The following is a 23,352-nucleotide window of genomic DNA, read 5'->3' as shown; positions in this document are numbered from 1 at the left end:
CCCAAGTCACCGTTACATGTGATGGAGCCCTGCTTTCCTGGAGATGGCTGAAAACACCTGCTTGCTGATGGGAAGGAGTGACTGATTCCTTGTTTTGCTTTGCTTGTGCGCACGGCTTTTCCTTTACCTGTGAAACTGCCTTTATCTTGACCCGTGTTCTCACTTTTACCTTTCTGGTTCTCTTCCCCATCCCACTGGGAGGGAATGAGCGAGCAGCTGTGTGGGGCTTAGTTGCCAGCTGCGGTTATGCCATGACAGTCATTTTTGGCTCCCAACGTGGGGCTCTAAGGGTTCAAGATAATCACAAGTTTGATTGGAATGTGCTAGGTCGAATTTATAGCTGTTATTGCTGTTTAGCAATTAGCAATTGTCAGGCTCCTGTGCTTGCCATGGGGCTTGCTTGCCTTACTGCATATTAGTGCTCGTTAGTGGCTGCTTTTTGCTTTCTCTTCTTGCTGTACTGCTGTGCTGCTTATCATCTCACTCTGGTGTGCCTGGGAACTTTTTGATAACAGCAATGGCCATGCGCTTGGGCTGGCAGATGGCCAGGGCATGGCTGCTGTTTCTGTGCTGCTGTACCGGACAGGCTGGAACTCCAGTGTGAATGCGAGTCAAAGGGACTGGCCTGTGGAGGAGTCCGTGGAGGAACAGGACACCTCAAAGTGTTTATGGCCATGGTTATGTCTGTGCCGCAGCAGGTATACCTCCGAAGGGATTGTGGCCCGAGGATAAGTTCACACTGGAGAAGGTACACCTCAAAGCCTCTGTGGCTGTAGGTAAGTCCATGCTGCAGCAGGTACACCTTGAAGCATCAGTGGCTGTGCATGAGGTCATGCTGGAGCACCTCAAAGCATGTGGCCATGGATAAGCCCACGACAGAGCATGTACAGCCCTGGAGGGACTACAGCCATGGGTGAGGCCATGTTGGAGCAGGTTCGCTCCTGAAGGGACTGTGGCTGTGGTAAGGTGACGCTGGAGCAGGTGTATCTCTGAAGGCATTGTGGCCCATGGAGAAGGCCACGCTGGAACAGGTGCACCTCAAAGTGATTGTGGCTGTGATAAGTCAGGTGCCAGCAGGTACCCCCCTGAAGAGACTGTGGCTCGTAGATAAGGCTCCACTTGGAGCAGGTACAACCCTAAGAGACTCCAATCTGTGGATAAGACCAAGCTGGAGCAGGGATAAAGGAAAGAGTTCATTGCAATGTTAAAACCTATGGTATGGTCCAAAGGGACCTGGGATGGAGACTGTAATGGATATACCTTTAAATTGTTGTAACCCATGCTTTGAGTTGCATGTTATCAGAATTACTCTAGCAAGAACCACCTGAACCAGTGGAGGACAAGTCTTACAAGCAGTGCAAGTGCCACAGCAACCCAACCTGAGCTGGCTCTGGTGCCAAATAACTCCACACAACACACCATCTCTCCTGACCTGAGTCACCACAGAAACAGATGGAGCTCAAAGTCACGAACTAAATGAACTCTGGACATTTTGTGGACATTTCTGGATATTTTATAGGCCTTTTATGGACATTTTACAGGGATGGTCCATAGACTAAAGGAATGGTATGTGTGTTGTATCAAAGGATGGTAAGGGGAGAGGTGGTTTATGAGGTTGTATTGGGTAGTGTGGTACCTGCGAACGATGTAAATATTATGGAATAAGGGGTGGAGAATGTGTGCTGGTTTTGGCTGGGATAGAGTTACTTTTCTTCACAGTAGCTGGTATGGGGCTATGTTTTGGATCTGTGCTGAAAACAGTGTTTGTTGATAATTCAGGGACTTTTTCATTTTTGCTGAGCAGTGCTTACACAGAGTCAAGGCCTTTTCTGCTTCTCACACCACCCACCAGTGAGTAGGCTGGAGCTGCACAAGAAATTGAGAGGGGACAGAGCTGGGACAGCTGGCCCCAACAGACTAAAGGAATATTTCATGTCATATGATGTCATGCTCAGCATATAAAGCTAGGGGAAGAAGAAGGAATGGGAGGACGTTCAGAGTGCTGGTGTTTATCTTCCCAAGTCACTGTTACGCGTGATGGAGCCCTGCTTTCCTGGAGATGGCTGAACACCTGCCTGCTGCTGGGAAGGAGTGACTGGATTCCTTGTTTTGCTTTGCTTGTGCGCACGGCTTTTGCTTTACCTATTAGTCTGTCTTTATCTCAACCCACGAGTTTTCTTACTTTTACCCTTCTGATTCTCTCCCCCATCCCACCGGAGGGGAATAAGCGAGTGGCTGTGTGGGGCTTAGTTGCCCACTGGGGTTACACCACAACTGCAAGTATAGTCAGAAGAAAAAGGTTGCTATTATATTTTAGAAAAACAGGAATATTAATAGAAACGACAGATTAATGTTCATTGTACTACAGTAGATGGAACATATTGTCTGTGTTGATTCCAAAGTGGTAATACACACCAAAGACAATTTTATACGTCAAACTTGCAATTAGCTAGACATGAAGTCCATGCTATTAAAGGCCAGCCAACATCTGGGTGACAGATGCTAAGATCTTAGACATAGTATATAGTGAGAAAAAGAGATGGAATATGAGACAGATAAAGATAAACTGAGGACCTCTGTATATACTCTGTAAGCTATGTCTGAATGCATTTTACTGCTTAAGCTATCCTGATAATAAGTTTGTCATTCAGCAACTTGCGTTATATATAGTCTTTTTAATTTTGTATTGTCAGTCATCAGATCTAATGGAAAACACTGAAAACACTGAAATATAACATCTTCAGAAGAGGTCACAGTTGAGAGAATGATACTAGTGGAAAAGGTAAGCAGGCAGGAAGTAGAAGCTGGCTTTTAATGGAAATAGCACATGTATATTGAGCTGTCTGTTGACGGAGTGGGATGCTGAGATGCATAGCAGAGAGAAAATGTGGACTTCTGAGAAAACACGTAGAAGAACAGCAGAAAAAAGGCAGATTGGAAACCTCTTTTTTGTGTTTGAAATTTTCCGCCATCCTCTACTGTCGTTATTAGGGCACGATCTTAATTTCAACCACTAGAGAAAAAGACTAACCTCAGAGACAGAGAAGTGTGTTAGAATAATAATAGTTCACGTTTTGCTTTTCGTCTGCTTCTTTCCTTCTACATAGATGATAAAGACTTCGGTGATTCTGGGGCAGACATCTTTAATAATGCATATATGGTTAGTTAATGTCAATGGATACACCAGGCCTAGAGTAAAAAGAATTTTGCAACATTCATACCAAAAAGAGAATTTAATTCATCTATATTTATGTTTTGCAATAATTTATTAGTTTTCATAAACAATACTCCTGATCACCATCATCAAGAAGTTGTGTTTTGTATTTGGTGCTGGTAAGACAGCTGCAGGTAACTGAAAGAAGAATCGTAGAATCATAGAATGGTTTGGGTCGGAAGGGACCTCAAAGATCATCTAGTTCCAACCCCCCTGCCATGGGCAGGGACACCCTCCACTACACCAGGTTGCCCAAAGCCTCATCCAACCTGGCCTTGAACACTTCCAGGGATGGGGCATCTATAACTTCTCTGGGCAACCTGTTCCAGTGCTTCACCACCCTCTGAGTGAAAAATTTCTTCCTTATATCCAATCTAAATCTGCCTTCTTTCAGTTTAAAGCCATTGCCCCTTGTCCTATCACTACATGCCCTTGCAAAAAGTCCCTCTCCAGCTTTCCTGTAGGCCCCCTTTAAGTACTGGAAGGCTGCTAGAAGGTCTCCCCGGAGCCTTCTCTTCTCCAGGCTGAATGACCCCAACTCTCTCAGCCTGTCTTCACAGGAGAGATGCTCCAGCCCTCGGATAATCTTCGTGGCCCTCCTCTGAACTCGCTCCAGCAGCTCCATATCCTTCTTGTGTTGGGGACTCCAGGGCTGAACACAGTATTCCAGGTGGGGTCTCACGAGAGCAGAGTAGAGGGGCAGAATCACCTCCCTTGACCTGCTGGCCATGCTTCTTTTGATACAGCCCAGGACACAGCTGGCTTTCTGGGCTGCCAGTGCACATTGCTGTCTCATGTTGAGCTTCTCATCCACCGGCACTCCCAAGTCCTTTTGCTCAGGGCTGCTCTCAATCCATTCTCCACCCAGCCTGTACTTATGCTTAGGATTGCCCCGACCCATGTGCAGGACCTTGCACTTGGCCTTGTTGAACTTCATGAGGTTCTCATAGGCCCAGCTCTCCAGCCTGTCAAGGTCCCTCTGGATGGCATCCCTTCCCTCCAGAGTGTCCATAACACCTCACAGCTTGGTGTCGTCAGCAAACTTGCTGAGGGTGCACTCGATCCCACTGTCCATGTCACCAACGAAAATGTTAAATAGCACTGGCCCCAGTACTGACCCCTGAGGAACGCCACTCGTCACTGACCTCCACTTGGACATTGAACCGTTGACCACAACTCTTTGAGTGCGACCATCCAGCCAATTCCTTATCCACTGAGTGGTACATCCATCGATAATAGAATAAGAAATGCAGCACTTTTCAGATGATAAGGTATTCAAACACATATTTAGCATTCTGGATATCTCAGTTTTGTATTTTTATTCCTAGAAACTACATTACTCAAATTATTTCACATGCTATAAATACAATTTTCTTTTGTTAATACATTTGCCTTTATTTGATTTTCTTTCAAGTTAGAGCAGCAATAAGTGAGCTTATGAATGTTTTTCTGCATTTTTCTGTGTATTATTAGCTGTATTGTCTGAAGCATTTACCTAATAGTAGTTAATAAAGCCTCGATTTTGAAACATGATTTTGCCCATTAATGCTTCATTCTGCGTAAGAAAAGATTTAAAGCTAGACAGAGCAATATTTTTTATGTTGTTAGAATCAGAAGCTCTTAAGCTTTTAAATGGGTCAACCATCCAGTATGACTTAGTCACATGTGCTTTATATTAGTCAAATGCTTAATTGGCCTGCTGGATGTTTGCATGTATAAATATAGGTGCTTGATCCAAGAGATACCTTGATGCAATAGATGTCATTTTATATGTTCTAATTCTCTAGAAAGGAGAGAATCCTAAATGAACTCGTTTTTCAAACCAATTGAATTTTCAGAAACTTAAAGGCAATTGAAAATGTTGTCTGCCCAGCAGGACTGGAAAATCAGGATATTATTTCATTGCAAGTAAAAATTAGATACATGCTTTTGAAAATTTTAGATATATGTCTGTAGCTAAATGCATCAGTATGACTCTAGGCTGATATACAGAAATTATTCATACAATTTGTTAACATGCCAATAAAATGAACTAAACTGAAGCTGCTACTTGGATGTATGAACAGAATTTGTTTGCCCATTATATATGGTCTATGATCTGTAAGCAGAAGAAAGAATAGTTTGATGCTGTGCTGAAAAATATCAGCATAATATTTCAGATTAAAACACAGAATTCATGCTGCAAGTGGGAAGGTGTACCTGATATATGCCTTTTTAGAGGTCTACAAGTGTGAAGTGAACAAAAGAGATTGCATATATGCCTAGCAATATTGACACTGCTTTATCATCTGGGCATTCCCATTTGAAAGAAAAACCCCAATTAGTGGCATTCTGAGTGCAAGACTGATATTTAGGTTGTGAGGTGAATAACACCAGTAATGAGAAATTTGGGCATGGTTCATACCTCACCTTTCAGTTAGTTTTGGTACTAAAACAATTTTAAAATTTGTCATCTGATCACACATTGTTCTTTACAGCTGTGATTTCTGAATTTTCTTATGAATATAGTATCACAGTTATGACTGGAAGAGACAATAATGTGATCATAAGAAGCTTGCGAGGAAAAAAACCCAAATAAACCAGCCAGTGGAATGGCAATGAACAAGATGGGTTTGCTGTAACCATGGCAAATGTGGATGCTGGGAAACAGGCAAGGACAAATAAGAAGATATGTTGCGTTTGTGAGGTATGAGAACATAAAATGTCACTGTCTTTGAAACCGATAGATGAGTAGCTAGAAATTCTCCATACATCATCTAGTCACTAAGTCAAAACTGTTAAACCTGAGAGATTTAAGTGAGGCATCTGAGTAATGTTTAGGTATCTAAAGAAAGGCTGCATTCGTCTTTTTCTATTTAAGTTGTGAAAGAAGTGACAGTCTGCAAGCAGAGATACAGCAAAGCCTATTACAATGCATGTGACAATCGTAACAGGTACACGTGATATTTGTATGCTAAAGTAAGCATTTTACATATATAGTAATCTAGTGTGCTGACTTGATGGGTCAGTTTCCCGTGGAACCACCTGGAGGTAATGGTTGCAAATTCCCAGTGCACAGATCGCCTGCCAGGATCCCATTAAGATAATAACATTTTCTAAGTTTAACATGTTTATAATCCATGTGTAGTTTAATATACTTTCTCTTTCACTTTTTTTGTCCTGAAAATACAAATGCACTTTAAAATATTTAATGGGAGCTTGCTTATCACTAATTCATTTCCTTTGTCTTTAAACTAGCCTGTTAATAGATGCTGAACATAACTGAGATTTTTAAAGATAATTTCAATGAATTGTGAAATAAATGCAGTTTTTAAAATCTGCTTTATTATAGAAGAAGAAATGTGGCCGTCTCCTTAGTTGCCCTGTTGAAGAAGGATAAGAGCAATAGATGTTAAGACTTGAGGTTCGTCCCTTGAGATGGTCGCAAATAGAAACAATGGAATAATTAATTCTAGGGTACTAGCACGCTAATTAGCGTTGTTTGAATTTGTAGCAGCTGTAGATTCTCAGTACCTTTGTTTTTATTTTGGTATGACTATTCTAGCCTTTTTTTCACTTCAAGTAGCTGTCAGTATATTTTACATAATAGGAGGCATCTAAGGATGGAATACTGGCAAAAAGTCTGTATACCATTTGCTTATGTATCTTAATTTTGACAATAAGAAAGACTACAAAATATTCTGGAGTCTTATGACTAGTTATATATCATTATAGGTTGCAAAGATGGCCCTTATTTTGCTTAAGACTTACACAATTGCCAGGGGCTACTTCTAATTTCTGCTGAAGTAGAATAAAAGGCCTGGACAAGGCCTTAACTGTTTTGACCACAGGTAGATGCACAAAAAATAAACAGAGCAGACGTTTTTCTGTTTAGATAGGGGCATTCTTAACGACGAAGGTCTCTCCTGTACGTTTGACCTAATTTTTCTAAGATTTTCTGTTCATAGAGAATTCATTGCCTCAAATACGTTAAGCTGAAATTATGGAAGCATTTAATATACTAAAAAAAATCAAAATAATTCCATAAGGACATGGAGCTGCTGGAGCAGGTCCAGAGGAGACCATGAAGATGATCCGAGGGCTGGAGCATCTCTCCTGTGAAGACAGGCTGAGAGAGTTGGGGTCATTCAGCCTGGAGAAGAGAAGGCTCCGGGGAGACCTTCTAGCAGCCTTCCAGTACTTAAAAGGGGCCTACAGGAAAGCTGGAGAGGGACTTTTTACAAGGGCGTGTAGTGATAGAACAAGGGGCAATGGCTTTAAACTGAAAGAAGGCAGATTTAGATTAGATATAAGGAAGAAATTTTTCTCTCAGAGGGTGGTGAGGCACTGGAACAGGTTGCCCAGAGAAGTTGTAGATGCCCCATCCCTGGAAGTGTTCAAGGCCAGGCTGGATGAGGCTTTGGGCAACCTGGTGTAGTGGAGGGTGTCCCTGTCCATGGCAGGGGGGTTGGAACTAGATGGTCTTTGAGGCCCCTTCCAACTCTAACCATTCTATGATTCTATGATTCATAACTACAGTAGTCTTTACAGCATTCGGTTAGACATAGGGATCAGTTTTAGACATCCTAAAAAATCTGTTTTTTACGTGGCTAGAGAGCTGTGTTTTTTAAAATGAGCACCTTCTTTATGAAAGTTACTAGAAGAGATAATACTTATTTTGACATATCAGCACAGAACTTGTCTGTTTCATGAGAACCAAGAAATAGTGGAACTTATCTGGAATCTAACAAATTATTCGTTTGTTGGGTTTTTCTGGAGGTTGATAGTAAGTTACCAGGTTAATTATATTAATATGTTTCTTTCTAGCTACTAATTCTCCCCTGCACCCTACTGGGCCATTTGCAAGAGGTTTATAAGAGGTTTACAGGCTGTCTACATTGCCAAGAAACTTAGCACGTAGGGATAAAAATGAAATACAGATCATAACTTACAAACCATCAAGCTTATAAACATGCTAAAACCTTCTAAAAAGATCTACAGTGATCTACCAGCATTCCTGTCCAGCTTTATTCATGTGCTTTTTCTATTTTCATTGGGTTAAGAGTAGTGTTTGTTCTGTGTTCGAACAGCACAGTTGGGTCTTGATCCATAACGTGGGCTTCTAAACAATTTTAAGAGGAATACACCTTTTTCACTGGATATGCTGCCTTCATTTTTTTCAATACTTCTAGTCTAAAAATGTTTGATAAATTTTTACAGCTACAAGAAAGACTACTACATGATACCAACCATGTAAATTAGGTCAAGTTTTGACCACCAACTACTTTTGATTCACCAACAGTGAAAACAGCTATTTTTCAATAGTCCTCTGGTTATCGTATTATTTGGCCGAGGAGGGTAACATTTTTTTCGTTTCTTTTATTGTTAGTATGGTAGGAGGTTAATTTATTTGTTTTTACAGTGCACTAATACCTCTTCTGTTTAGTGTTGTTATTCATACACTTTCTTGAAATCTGAAAATAAGTTTCAAGAGACAGAAGGGTGAGATACCTTAATTTTCTGCCTGCGTGGCAGATTCCAGAGACTTTTTACCATCTTCTTCCGTATTGACATTTTTATTCCTTTTACTGATTATCCATCATAGGGATTGTAACCGGTGTGTCCTATTCACAAAAGACTCCATTGTACTTGGAAGTTAACTGCCAATGGATTGGAGATAGACCTTGGTCTATCCCCCCTGTATTTTAATGCATTTGAATGAGGAGGTTTTTGTTGTGATCCAGTTCTAACGATGTATCCTATGACATCCACCTACTATTCTTCATTTAATTTAATTCTTTTGTCAGCCTCTGATACATCTCTGATTCATCATTTTATTGAGCACTGATGGATCCCATACTTCATAATCCTGGCACCAGCCCCACTTTTACTGAATCATACAGACTACTCATATTTTTTTCAGGACCAATTACTGAGATGTGCTATTCATAGAACATTATATAGCATTGTGATACTGCCATTACAGATGATGTGTCACTGGTATGCCTTCCCAATGACGTAGGTGGAAAAAAAGGGAGTGGGTAATTATCTACCCATTCCTTACACATCTGTTTCATCCTGAGTGGCAATAACAAATTGGCCTATGTCAGTGGTCTCCTTGTTGGAAAAATATTCCTGGGTTACATGATAACAAGCAACTCTCTGTCATAAGTGGAATTATGTATACAAGAAGGTGGATGGTGTTATTTTTATTAAGGCTATGCATTGACTGGGTGGTTCTTGAGCCAATAATGCTAATTAGCAGCTCAGCTACGTGTGCATGTACTGAACTGGCAAGGAGTTTTGGAACCCTATTATGTGATTGTTTCCCTACTGTTCTTCACATGATTTTACTCTTTGGGTTGGAAGCATGTGTGCTCTTCTGCTGTAGCAAAAACATGGTGGTATACACATTCAGCATCTTCACCAGAATAGTGAGTTGATAAAATATTTTTCATTCACATAAAAACTAGGACCAAGCAGACTGAAAAAGTATGAACAGTGCATTATGTGAGGTACTTTTTGACTGTGATACAAACTCAGAAAGTTTTCACTAATTAACATACTTGCTTGGGCAATAAGTATGGAACTACAAATTCCTGCTCCAACATACTGAGATTAAATCATAGAATCACAGAATCATTTAGATTGGAAAGGACCTTTAAGATCATCAAGTCCAACCGTTAACCTAACACTGCCAAGTCCGCTACTAAACTTCATCCCTAAGTGTCACATCTACATGTCTTTGAAATACCGCCAGGGATGGTGACTCCACCACTTCCCTGGGTAGCCTGTTTCAATGTCTGACAACCCTTTCAGTGAAGACATTTTTCCTAATACCCAATCTAAACCTCCTGTGGTGCAACCTGAGGCCATTTCTTCTTGTCCTATTGCTTGTTGCTTGGGAGAAGAGACTGACACCCACCTCGCTACAACCTCCTTTTAGGTAGATGTAGAGAGCGATAAGGTCTCCTCTCAGCCTCCTTTTCTCCAGGCTAAACCACCCCAGTTCCCACAGCCGCTCCTCATACGACTTGTGCTCTAGATCCTTCACCAACTTTGTTGCTCTTCTTTGGACACGCTTAAGCATCTCAGTATCTTGCTTGTAGTGAGGGGCCCAAAACTGAACACAGTATTCGAGGTGTGGCCTCACCAATGCCGAGTACAGGGGGACAATCACTTCCCTAGTCCTGCTGGCCACACTATTTCTGAAGCAAGCCAGGATGCTATTGGCCTTCTTGGCCACTTGGGCACACTGCTGGCTCATATTCAGTCAGTTGTTGACCAACGCCCCCAGGTCATTTTCCGCTGGGCAACTTTCCAGCCACTCTTCCCTAAGGCCGTAGCATTGCATGGCGCTGTTGTGACTCAAGTGCAGGACCTGACACTTAGCCTTGTTGAATCTCTCACTGAAGAAGGTTTCTTAGTGTTTTTAATATGGGCAGTATAATTTAGAGATGAATACTACAATACTAGTTACTGTGCTGTTATGATGTTATATAGAGTAAAAAGATTTTTTTGAAACTGTGTTACAAAATCTTTGAGAGAGAAACATAAAGATTTTACCTCTATCTCAAACTTTCATGTTTCAGTGGCCTACTAGTGTTACAAAGCTTTGCTTTCTGTTTTATTTTTCATAAAAATGCCAATATTGATGGTCATACTAGGTGAGTCATAGCACTTTTCATATATGCCTTATAAATTTTAGATATAATTTTATTAAAATCTCAGCCTAATCTGGGGCAATCATTTATTTACTAAATTAGCATTATATGATATTGTCTCTGAGGTATTTAAACAACATGAGGTATGCCTCAAATTGAAAAATTTATAAGATTCTATTCTAGGTTTATGTGCAGGTAGGCAAGGTTTTCTAATGTATACTGGAAACGACTAAAATCTCTTGAGTTTATCAGACAAATCAGAGAAAAGAAAATTAGGAGTCATGAAGTAAAAAGATAGGAAGTTCCTAGTGAAGAGAGAATTCTGCAAACGAAGATGATTTGTTGTGGTTTTTTTCTCTTATTCTAACATGTTTGGCATCCTTTTAGTCATTATTTTGTTGCTGGAAGTACTGATTCATTGCAGTTTTTCCAACAAACGTGTTTGAGCTTTTCTCTCCTACCTTCCAGATGATTGGTAGGGTGATAGTACTGCAGCAGTCTGTCTGTCTCTCTCTCCCTTTGCTGCCCAATGTCTCATTATTGATTCACTGCCAAACCAGAACAGCAAATAGCTGGTGGCTAAAAGAGTTTCATGGAATATGGGAAAATGCAGGTTTAAATGCTAGATTTAGACAAGACTTAAACTCAGCCATGTGTGCCAGGTGGCTATCCTAGCTCTTGCGTCCTTTGTGGTGCTGAGGATTTCCTGGATACATCTACATAGTCACTTTGCATAGCTCTCTGACTCCTTGGGCCAGGCCTCCATGGCTGTAGATTGTATACTTTGTTCCCTCCAGAGGTCTCTCTGGATTGAATGTAAGAGATCCCTTGCTGAGGGAACATGGGCAGGGAAACCCTCCACTACACCAGGTTGCCCAAAGCCTCATCCAACCTGGTCATGAACGCTTCCAGGAATGGGGCACCCACAACTTCTCTGGGCAACCTGTTTCAGTGTCTCACCACCCTCAGAGTGAAAAATCTTCCTTATATCTAATTGAAATCTTCCTTATATCTAATTGAAATCTCCCCTTTTTCAGTTTAAAGCCATTGCCCCTCATCCTATCACTACATGTCTTTGTAAAAAGTCCCTCTCCAGCTTTCCTGTAGGCCCCCTTTAAGTACTGGAAGGCTGCAATAAGGTCTCCCTGGAGCCTTCTCTTCTCCAGGCTGAACAGCCCCAACTCTCTCAGCCTGTCTTCATAGCAGAGGTGCTCCAGCCCTCGGATCATCTTCATGGCCCTCCTCTGGACCCGCTCCAGCAGCTCCATGTCCTTCTTGTGTTGGGGACTCCAGGGCTGAACACAGTATTCCACGTGGGGTCTCACAAGAGCAGAGTAGAGGGGCAGAATCACCTCCCTCAACCTGCTGGCCATGCTTCTTTGGATGCAGCCCAGGATATGGTTGGCTTTCTGGGCTGCCAGTGCACATTGCTGTCTCATGTTGAGCTTCTCATCCACCAGCACTCCCAAGTCCTTTTGCTCAGGGCTGCTCTCAATCCATTCTCCACCCAGCCTGTACTTATGCTTGGGATTGCCCCGACCCACGTGCAGGACCTTGCACTTGGCCTTGTTGAACTTCATGAGGTTCTCATGGACCCACCTCTCCAGCCTGTCAAGATGCCTCTGGATGGCATCCCTTCCCTCCAGAGTGTCCACAACACCTCACAGCTTGGTGTCGTCAGCAAACTTGCTGAGGGTGCACTCGATCCCACTGTTCATGTCACCAACAAAGACATTAAATAGCACTGGCCCCAGTACTGACCCCTGAGGAGCACCACTCGTCACTGGCCTCCACTTGGACATTGAACCATTGACCACAACTCTTTGAGTGTGACCATCCAGTCAATTCCTTATCCACCAAGTGGTCCCTCCATCAAATCCATGTCTCTCTAGTTTAGAGACAAGGATGTCGTGTGGGAAAGTATCATATGCTTTGGACAAGTCCAGGTAGACAATGTCAGTTGCTCTTCCCTTATCCATCAATGCTGTAACCTTATTATAGAAGGCCACCAAATTAGTCAGGCAGGATTTGCCCTTAGTGAAGTCATGTTGCCTGTCACCAATCACCTCGTTATTTTCCATGTGCGTTAGAATAGTTGTCAGGAGGATCTGGTCCATGATCTTTCCAGGCACAGAGGTAAGACTGACTGGCTTGTAGTTCCGTGGCCTCTAGTTCCCTGGGTCTTCTTTTTTTCTCTTTTTAAAAATGGTGACTATGTTTCCCCTTTTCCAGTCAGTGGGAACTTCACCAGACTGCCACGACTTGTCAAATATGATGGATAGCGGCTTAGCAACCTCATCCACCAGTTCCCTCGGGACCCGTGGATGCACTTCATCAGGTCCCATGGACTTGTGCACCTTCAGGTTCTTCAGATGGTCTCGAACCTGATCTTCTCCTACAGTGGGCGGTTCTTCATTCTCCCAGTCCCTGCCTTTGCCTTCTGTGACTTGGGCTGTGCAGCTGGAGCTCTTGCCAGTGAAGACTGAGGCAAAGAAGTCATTGAGTACCTCAGCCTTCTCCATATCCCAGATAGCCAGGTCCCCTGTTTCCTTCCGGAGAGGGCCTACATTTTCCCTAGATCTCTTTTTATCACTGACATATCTATAAAAGTTTTTCTTGTTGCCCTTGATGTCTCTGGCCGGATTTAACTCTATCAGGGCTTGAGCTTTCCTAACCTGATCTCTGGTTGCTCGGACAATTTCTTTGTATTCTTCCCAGGCTACCTGCCCTTGCTTCCATCCTCTGTAGGCCTTCATTTTGTGCCTGAGTGGGTCCGGGAGCTCCTTTTTCATCCATGCGGGCCTCCTGGTGTTCCTATCTGACTTTCTCTTTGTTGGGATGCACCGCTCCTGAGCTTGGAGGAGGTGACCCTTGAATATTAACCAGCTTTCTTGTGCCCCTCTTCCCTTCAGGGCTTCATCCCATTGCACTCAGCCCAGGATTCAGCTTTGCCACCCTGCCAAAGCCTGGAGACCTTGGTCTGGTTCAAGTTTGTCCTTTTGGAGCTACCAGTCACACCTCCAGTGGTGCCTTTACGGCTTCCTTGTGCTAGGGCGATGAGGTCTTTCATGCCACTGCTGCCATGGCCTGTTGCAGTGCTCCACACTCGACACAGGCATGTTTCACTCTACTCTGCTCTTCGTAATGGATTAATGGATTAACCCCTGATATTTGCAGTGACCTAACTTGTAGTCTGATTGATGTCTCTACTTGTTTTCTTGCATTTTGCATCACTGACACAAGAGAAGGGATTACCATACAAAAGAAACAGCTGCTAGAGAGGAGGAAAGAAACTCAGCCGGTATTTTATGGGCAATTCCTATCCTTTCTTCTGCAGTAGGTGTGATTTGGGGTAGCCAAACATTAGGAAATGGCTGTTTCTCTCTCTTCCCCAGCTCATGTTGCTTTAACAAGATTAGGGACCAACTATAGACAATGGAAGATCAATGTTTTGGAGGGGGCAAGAATGTCTTTAGCCATTCACTTTGTTCTGCTTCTTCATGACCACACTGGAATATATAAATCTCTGGCTCCAGCTAGAGGCCATTCATGACTAGGTTTCTAACCTGAAAGGAGCTCTCATCATAAAGTATTGCTATGATGTATGAATGTGCATGGTGCAATATACCAAATATACCGAAGAGAATAAGAAGAGCAGAGACCATGGAGACTTTCACATACTGTCCATCCCGGGCAGCAGGACTTTCCTTCTTGTCTAACAAGCAACAAGACAGGATGTTGTTCCCTTCCCTCCATCTATGTTATCAAGCCAATAAGCCTTGTAATGTATTAACCCTCCTTGACGTTGTGAAACAAGACCTCTGTTTGACTGAGCTATTGCCCTGGTAGTTAAGCACAAAGTCTGGCTGCTCCATTGAAGGTGAAACCCTGCGAGTGCAGTTCCTGCCTTCCCCAGCTGGGCAGAAATCAGGCAGGACTTGATTCCTGGGCAAGACTTGTGTTATTGCTCAAACCTCACCGGATGTAGCAAGCAGGGTGCCCCGGCCAAAGGCCAGCATCATTAAGGAGGGCTGACAGCCAGCCAGTTCAGCCCCTTTTCTGTCCTCTGGTGGGTGAAACAGTGCCTGGGCAAGGAGATGTGCTGAGGGATGCTGACACACAAGGTCACACTGTGGGGAGTGGTAGCAACACAAAGGGATGTGTCAGTGGGCACACTGGGCAGAGACTCACTCCCATGGGGTGTTACCACAACTAGAAGCCAGCCCAGCTGGGATACACAGTTTGCTCAGATGCTGAAGGAGGGAGGATACTTCTCCCCAGGAGCTCACACAGAGAGACCAGAGAGAATAGAGGAAGAACAAGTTGTCCATGTCAGTGCTGAGAGCTGAGTCAACCTCTTGAGTGTAAAAGGGAGGCAATTCAATATATCTGGAGGACTGGGACCTCAGGGCAGTACCTATGAACTGCACCCCCGACAGCATGATGCAATCACCCGGTGACAGATATGGGTGGCCAAGGCTGGAAGTGTAGGCAAGATACATGAGAATTACCAAGAGAATTAGGACTGTGAAAAATCAAAGACCAGGGCAAAAATCTCTAATGGGATGTAACTGAAAAAGGCGTGGAGGGAGAGCAAGAGGCCTAATCCATCTCACCGGAGACTCTTGCTCAGCACTTGTGGTTTGGGGAGTTTCCAGGGGTCAGTGTGGGTGTTTGGGAACCCAGAGGGAACACCAGTCCAGGTGAAGTATTAGAGCGGCCTGAGAAATCTGACACACAGGAGGGTATCTTTTGGGGTCTTAAACAAAGGAAAAGCAACCCTGCCAGGGGAAACAAGCCTGCCATATGAGGAAAGGCTGAGAGAACTGGGTTTGTTCAGCCTTGAGAAAAGAAGGCTTAGTGGAGACCTTATCACTGTGTTCCAGTATTTAAAGGGTGGCTACAAAGAAGATGGAGACTCCCTTTTAAAAGGAGTCACATGGAAAAGATGAGGGGTAATGGGTACAAGTTACTCCTGGGGAGATTCTGATTGGACACAAGAGGAAAATTTTTCACCATGAGAACAATCAGCTATTGGAATAATCTCCCCAGGGAAGTGGTGGATTCTCCAACATTGGACACTTTTAAGATTCATCTGGACAGGGTGCTGGGCCATCTTGTCTAGACTGTACTTTTGCCGAGAACGGTTGGACCAGATGATGCCTGAGGTCCTTTCCAACCTGGAGTGCTGGTTTTGACTGGAATAGAGTTCATTTTCTTCATAGTAGCTAGTATGAGGCTATGTTTTGGATTTGTGCTGCGAATAATGTTGATAACACAACAGAAGTTTTAGTTGTTGCCAAGCAATGCTTACATTAAGCCAAGGACTTTTTTAGCTTCTCATACTGCCTCTGCCCCTTCCTTCTTCTCCACAAGAAGCTGGGAGAGGACATAGCCAGGACAGCTGACCCAAACTGACTAAAGGGATATTCCACACCATAGATGTCATGCTCGGTATATGGGCTAAGGGGAGTTGGCCAGGGACAATGGCTGCTCAGGGACTGGCTGGGCATCAGTCAGCAGATGGTGAGGAGTTGCCTCACTTGTTTACCTTGGGTTTTCTCTCTTTTTCGTTGTTTTCTTTTTCATTACAATTTTTATTGTATTGTATTTTTATTATTTAATTTTATTTCAATCATTAAACTGTTTTTGTCTTAACCCTAGGATTTTCTTACCTTTTCCTCTGATTCTGTCTCCCATTCCACTGGTAAGCGAGCAGCTCTGTGGTGCTTAGTTGCTGGCTGGGGTGTCACGTTAAATCATGGTAGTCTTTTTTGGCTCCCAACGTGGGGCTCAAAGGGTTGAAATAACAACATAGCTGACCAGAGCATGTTAAAACAAATTTGTTACAATTATGCATTATGTTAGTTTAATAGTCGGTGGACACCCTGTTGACTTATTTGCTCTCAAAGTTTCTGTGCTTGTTCTCAGAGTTGTGTTGTGGAACACCTTACTTGCTGTATATGTTCCCTATTGTGCTGCTTGTCATACCTGGGAGCTGGATCAAGGCCACTGTTTTTCTGTACTATGTAACCCTGGCCAAGAGACTAATCGGGTGTTTGGTGTCATCTCTGTACTTCAGGAGCCATCTATCGGAAACTATTAATAATTACCGTCTTTACCTTTTCTCCTCAGAGACCTAATCCATGGAGGAGATGGGGGGGGTGGGGGGGGGATAGCTCTCTCTGCTCTTTCACCTTCGCTTTCTCCTTCACCTTCACTTTCTCCTTCTCCTCCAGGCTAGTTACAGTAGCTCTTAAGAGTTTTGACTATCCTTGGGATGTTCAAACCAGCATGTTCCTATTTCTATGTCTCCTGAAAGTATCTCAGGCATTGTTTAAGGTTAAAAACTATTTAAGAATAACACCCAGAGATCCGCCCTGAGGCTGGATAGTTATGAGAGGCAGGGTGTGTGGCATAGTATGGGCAAGTGCCTAGAACAGTGGTCATCTCCAACGTCTTGGAACTTTACCCCTGAACTACAGAATCTTAAAAAAATAGCAAAATATTTGAAAAACCTATGCTGTCATGCTGGTAATTCCAGAGAGACATAAATCATTGCAATGTGCTGGGGCCTGGCTCATGCCTACTGAGCCCCGTTCAACACTATTCAGTACCCTCAAGGGGAAGAGAAGGTCTCTGGATCTAATGACAAGGCAAAAGGCACTGTGGTTATTCCAAAACCTGCGACAGTCACTGCAGCTACTCAAACCCCAGCAACAGGCACTGCAGCTACTACCACCCCCACAACAGACACTGTGGCTACTCAAACTCCAGCGACAGGCATTGCAGCTGAGCCAGACAATCAACCTGTGCTGGTATCAGTCACACCCCTCCCCCCAAGAATAAATCTTGGAAGCAGAAGTCACCTTGTTTAGTAATGATGACAAACAAGCAGGGCCATCAAGAAAAGACAAGGAGGAAGAGGAAGATGAGATGGTAACCACCTGATCCCTATTCCTTAGTGAGCTGCAAGATATGCAAAAAGATTTCAGCCATGGTCCAGGCAAGCACATTGTCACCTGGCTGCTCTGATGCTGGGATAATGAGGACAGTAGCCTGGAATTAGAGGGTAATTAGAGCTAGATCCCTTTCTAGGGATGAAGGGGGCATTGACAAAGCAATTGGAAAAGGGCACAAGTCCGCTGCCTCTGGAGGCAACTCCTGTCAGGCACAAAGGTATCCTTTCAAGGAAGATGTTATATATCACCCAGGCAAGTGGACCACCATGGAGAGAGGTATCCAGTACTTGAGGGAATTAGCCATGCTGGAGGTGATTTATGGTGACCTAGAAAACAAGCAGGTATCCAAAGATTCAGATGAAGTCCAGTGCACATGACCCATGTGGCAGAAGTTTGTACGGAGTATACCATCATCGTATGCCAACTCATTGGCAGTACTGAACTGGAAAGACAGAGAGAGATCAACAGTGAATGAATTGGCTGGCCAACTCTGGCAATATGAAGAAAATCTTGCTTCCTCCCTCATCTCAACTGTGGAGAAACTGTCCCAGGAGGTCAAGCAACTCAAAGAGGATATGTCCTATTCCCCACCTGCACAGACCAGTATCACAGCTGTTAGGAGTAAGCATTCGTCTGCTCAACAGAGAGGATATAGAAGGTACATCCCACAGGGCACCCTATGGTTTTACCTGCGTGACTATGGAGGGGATATGAGGAAGTCGGATGGAATATCTACCTAGACCCTAGAGGCATGGGTACATGAGTTGCAAGAAAAAACAATCACAACAGGGGGTTCTTCTAAGAAAATTGCTGCTTCAGTTTCCAGTGGGAAGTTCCCCAGACAGAATAGAAGGGCTGATCTCACTCCTGATTTTAATGAAGGGACTTCTGATATGTATTTACAAGAAATGAGTAGCGAACACTATGACCAGGACTAGAGGGGCCCTGTCTTCAGCCAGGTGGAAGAGAGACAACCAGGTTTACTGGACTGTGTGGATTCAATGGCCTGGCACATCAGACCCACAGGAATTTAAGAATCATAGAATCATAGAATGGTTTGAGTTGGAAGGGACCTCAAAGATCATCTAGTTCCAACACCGCTGCCATGGGCAGGGAAACTCTCCACTACACCAGGTTGCTCCAAGCCTCATCCAACCTGGCCTTGAACACTTTCAGGGATGGGGCATCCACGACTTCTCTGGGCAACCGGTTCCAGTGCCTCACCCCCCTCAATGTAAAAAATTTTTTCCTTAGATCTAATTGAAATCTGCCCTCTTTCAGTTTAAAGCCATTGCTCCTTGTCCTATCACTACATGCCCTTGTCAAAAGTTCCTCTCCAGCTTTCTTGTAGGCCCCCTCTAGGTACTGGAAGGCTGCAATAATATTACCCCGGAGCCTTCTCTTCTCCACGCTGAATAACCCCAACTCTCTCAGCCTGTATTCATAGGAGACGTGCCCCAGCCCTCGGATCACCTTCGTGGCCCTCCTCTGGACTCGCTCCATCAGCCCCATGTCATTCTACTCTGGGGCCCCAGAGCTGAATGCAGTACTGCAGGAGGGGGTGTCATAAGAGCAGAGTAGAGGGACAGAATCACCTCCCTTGACCTGCTGGCCTCGCTTCTTTTGATGCAGCCCAGGATATGGCTGGCTTTCTGGGCTGCAAGTGCACATTGCTGGCTCATGTTGAGTTTCTCTTCAACCAACACCCCCAAGTCCTTCTCCTCAGGGCTGCGCTCAATCCATTCTCCATCCTGCCTCTGTTCATGCTTGGGATTGCCCTGACCCATGTGCTAGACCTTGTGCTTGGCCTTGTTGAACTTCCTGAGGTTTGCACAGGCCCACTTCTTAAGCCTGTCAAGGTCCCTCTGGGTGGCATCCTTTGCCCTGTTCAGTTCTGCACTACCAAGTCCCTGGGGAGTGTCTGGGATGGGCAGATTCTCCACCTGGACCCCAGTGAACACATGGAGGCACATCAGCAGTGCCTCTCACTTAGTCCCTGCCCAGCCAGAGCTGCCAGGGAGTTTCTCGGCCCATGGGAAATCCCCACTGTGTTTGTGACAGCGTGAAGGAAAAGCAGTGCAAAAATCATCTTTGTAGCCACTATACCTTCACTCTTTTTCCCTGCAATACGAAGTTGTCATCTGCCATCAGCTGCGAGCCTTGCAAACACAACGCCATGCATGAAGACCTCCTTTAGTGTGCATAGATCAGCAGTCTCGCGAGTGATCGCGTGGCTCCACAAGCAGAGCAGTGCCTCGGCGTGGGCGGCATGATCCTGTGCCAAGTGCTGAAAGAGGTTGAGCACTTTGGTCCTTTGGAAGTCCACCATCAAGATTATGCTTTAGTTCGACCAGGAGGTTCTTACTCAGCCATGCTGGTCTCCTGCCTTCCTTGTCTGATTTCTTATGTGTGGGAATCGAGATCTCTTGTGCTCTAAGAAAGATGTCCTTAAAGAGCTGGCAGCTCTGTTCTGCTCCTTTATCCCTGATGGTGGTTTCCCAGGGCGTCTCATCATATGGCACCTGAACACTAGAGAATGGCATAACCTCATGTAAATCTGCATTTGGGGTGCCCCAATTCGAATGGGACACAACCTGTGCATGAATAAAGAGTTACGCTTGTAATTCTCTACTTTGTGTCCTAGCCTCTCTCCTGGGTTGGCATGGGCCAGTTGCAAAAGTTCCCTAACAATTCCATGGCTGGAGGTGGCTGCGGGGACAGCCAGCACCGTCCAGCTCTCCCAAGACATGCCACCTATGGGCCCATCCCTCCTACACGCATCCCAGGTGCGTTAGGGACACAGAAACACACTCAGACACCCACCCCTTCCACCTGATCTCGCAAGCCTGATAAGAGCAAGGCCCTCCTGGAGCTTGGAAAAGCCACATCCCTTGGACTGATGGGCACCGGCCACCTGTTGGGCTTCTTTAGCACTCAGATATAGAGAGTTCTTTGGATGTGATGGTTACCAATGATCTCGCAAATCTTCGCCCATATACTGCCACTGGGTTTCAACTGGAAGTGTCACAAATACAGGCAGGAGTGCACCTCTCGTGCCACACAGCTGCTGTCAGGTGACTGCTTCTCACAAACGTGACAAGGGCTGCACAAGTGCAGCCTCCTTGAACTGGAGACATCTCAAAAGCTTCCTTTGACCTTGATGCACGTGTCAAGTGTCCCTTGTTAAGGTGGTGGGAACCTGAGCTTGCAGGTCACCAGAGGGTATGGTGAACGAGTCTCCTGCTCATAGAGGAGCCAGAGCAGCCAGGGCCTTGCTCCACAGTCGTGGCCCTTGTCCCCCGTGCAAAGGGCTCCCCACTCAAACAGCATGACACCCGCCTCGCTGGGGTCAGCCAAGGGCAATGCTGTTGGGCTCCCGGGGCTTGGTTTGCCGAGGGCTTCCAAGGGATGGGTCGAAGGGTCCGGGGCTGGCAGGTCAGAAGGTGCGGGGCTGTCGGGTCAGAGGGTCCGGGGCTGTCGGGTCGGCAGGTCTGGGGCTGTCGGGTCAGAAGGTCCGGGGCTGTCGGGTCGGCAGGTCCGGGGCTGTCAGGTCAAAGGGTCTGGGGCTGTCGGGTCAACGGGTCCGGGGCTGTCGGTTCGGAAGGTCCGGGGCTGTCGGGTCGAAGGGTGAGGGGCTGTCGGGTCGAAAGGTCAGGGGCTGTCGAGTCGAAAGGTCCGGGGCTGTCGACTCGAAAGGTCCGGGGCCGTCGAGTCGAAAGGTCCGGGGCCGTCGAGTCGAAAGGTCCGGGGCTGTCGGTCGAAAGGTCCGGGGCTGGTCGAGTCGAAAGGTCCGGGGCTGTCGAGTCGAAAGGTCCGGGGCTGTCGAGTCGAAAGGTCCGGGGCTGTCGAGTCGAAAGGTCCGGGGCTGTCGAGTCGAAAGGTCCGGGGCTGTCGAGTCGAAAGGTCCGGGGCTGTCGAGTCGAAAGGTCCGGGGCTGTCGAGTCGAAAGGTCCGGGGCTGTCGAGTCGAAGGTCCGGGGCTGTCGAGTCGAAAGGTCCGGGCTGTCGAGTCGAAAGGTCCAGGGCTGTCGAGTCGAAAGGTCCGGGGCTGTCGAGTCGAAAGGTCCCGGGCTGTCGAGTCGAAAGTTCCGGGGCTGTCGAGTAGACAGGTCCGGGGCTGTCGAGTCGAAGGCGGGGCTGTCGAGTCTAAAGGTCCGGGGCTGTCGATTGAAAGGTCCGGGGCTGTCGAGTCGAAAGGTCCGGGGCTGTCGAGTCGAAAGGTCCGGGGCTGTCGAGTCGAAAGGTCCGGGGCTGTCGAGTCGAAAGGTCCGGGGCTGTCGAGTCGAAGGTCCGGGGCTGTCGACGTCGAAGTCCGGGGCTGTCGAGTCGAAAGGTTCGGGGCTGTCGACTCGAAAGGTGCGGGGCTGTCGGGGTCCGGGGCTGTCGGGATCGAAGGTCGGGGCTGTCGAGTCGAAAGGTCCGTGGCTGTCGAGTCGAAAGGTCGGGGCTGTCGAGTCGAAGGTCCGGGCTGTCGAGTCGAAGGTCGGGGCTGACGGGTCCGGGGCTGTCGAGGAAAGGTCCGGGGCTGTCGGTCAGAAGGTCCGGGGCTGTCGAGTCGAAGGTCCAGGGCGTCGATCGAAGGGTCAGGGGCTTCGAGTCAAAGGGTCCGGGGCTCGGTCGAAAGGTCCGGGGCTGTGGGTCCGGGGCTATCGGGAAAGGTCCGGGGCTGTCGGGTCGGAAGGTCCGGGGCTGTCGGGTCGAAGGGTGCAGGGCTGTCGGGTCAGAGGGTGCGGGGCTGTCGGGTCAGAGGGTCCGGGGCTGTCAGGTCAGAGGGTCCAGGGCTGTCGGGTCGGAAGGGTCCGGGGCTGTCGGGTCGGAAGGTCTGGGGCTGTCGGGTCGAAGGGTGCGGGGCTGTCGGGTCAGAGGGTGCGGGGCTGTCGGGTCAGAGGATGCGGGGCTGTCGGGTCAGAAGGTCTGGGGCTGTCGGGTCGGCAGGTCCGGGGCTGTCAGATCAAAGGGTCTGGAGCTGTCGGGTCAACGGGTACGGGGCTGTCGGGTCAACGGGTACGGGGCTGTCGGTTCAGAAGGTCCGGGGCTGTCACGTCGAAGGGTGAGGGCCTGTCGGGTCGAAGGGTCTGGGGCTGTCGGGTCGGAAGGTCCGGGGCCGTCGGGTCGGAAGGTCCGGGGCTGTCGGGTCAGAGGGTCCGGGGCCGTCTGGTCGGCAGGTCCGGGGCTGTCGGGTCCAGGGCTATCGGGATGGAAGGTCCGGGGCTGTCGGGTCGGAAGGGTCCAGGGCTGTCGGGTCGGAAGGTCCGCGGCTGTCGGGTCGAAGGGTGCGGGGCTGTCGGGTCGAAGGGTGCAGGGCTGTCGGGTCAGAGGGTGCGGGGCTGTCGGGTCAGAGGGTGCGGGGCTGTCGGGTCAGAGGGTGAGGGGCTGTCGGGTCAGAGGGTCTGGGGCTGTCGGGTCAGAGGGTCCGGGGCTGTCGGGTCAGAGGGTGCGGGGCTGTCGGGTCGAAGGGTGCAGGGCTGTCGGGTCAGAGGGTGCGGGGCTGTCGGGTCAGAGGGTGCGGGGCTGTCGGGTCAGAGGGTGAGGGG

The 23,352-nt window shown here is 46.8% G+C and overlaps 1 pseudogene; it reads left to right on the top strand.

The window, feature by feature from the left end:
• Positions 1 to 1,007: 1,007 nt before the first annotated feature.
• Positions 1,008 to 18,559, top strand: LOC147528553 (uncharacterized; annotated as a pseudogene).
• The last annotated feature ends 4,793 nt before the right edge of the window (positions 18,560 to 23,352 follow it).

This window comes from Tauraco erythrolophus, chromosome 6 (assembly GCF_009769465.1).
Source record: "Tauraco erythrolophus isolate bTauEry1 chromosome 6, bTauEry1.pri, whole genome shotgun sequence".
In the NCBI taxonomy this organism is placed as follows: Eukaryota; Metazoa; Chordata; class Aves; order Musophagiformes; family Musophagidae; genus Tauraco; species Tauraco erythrolophus.
The sequence above is the reverse complement of the archived record's forward strand: the minus strand, read 5'-3'. Positions and strand labels throughout refer to the sequence as shown.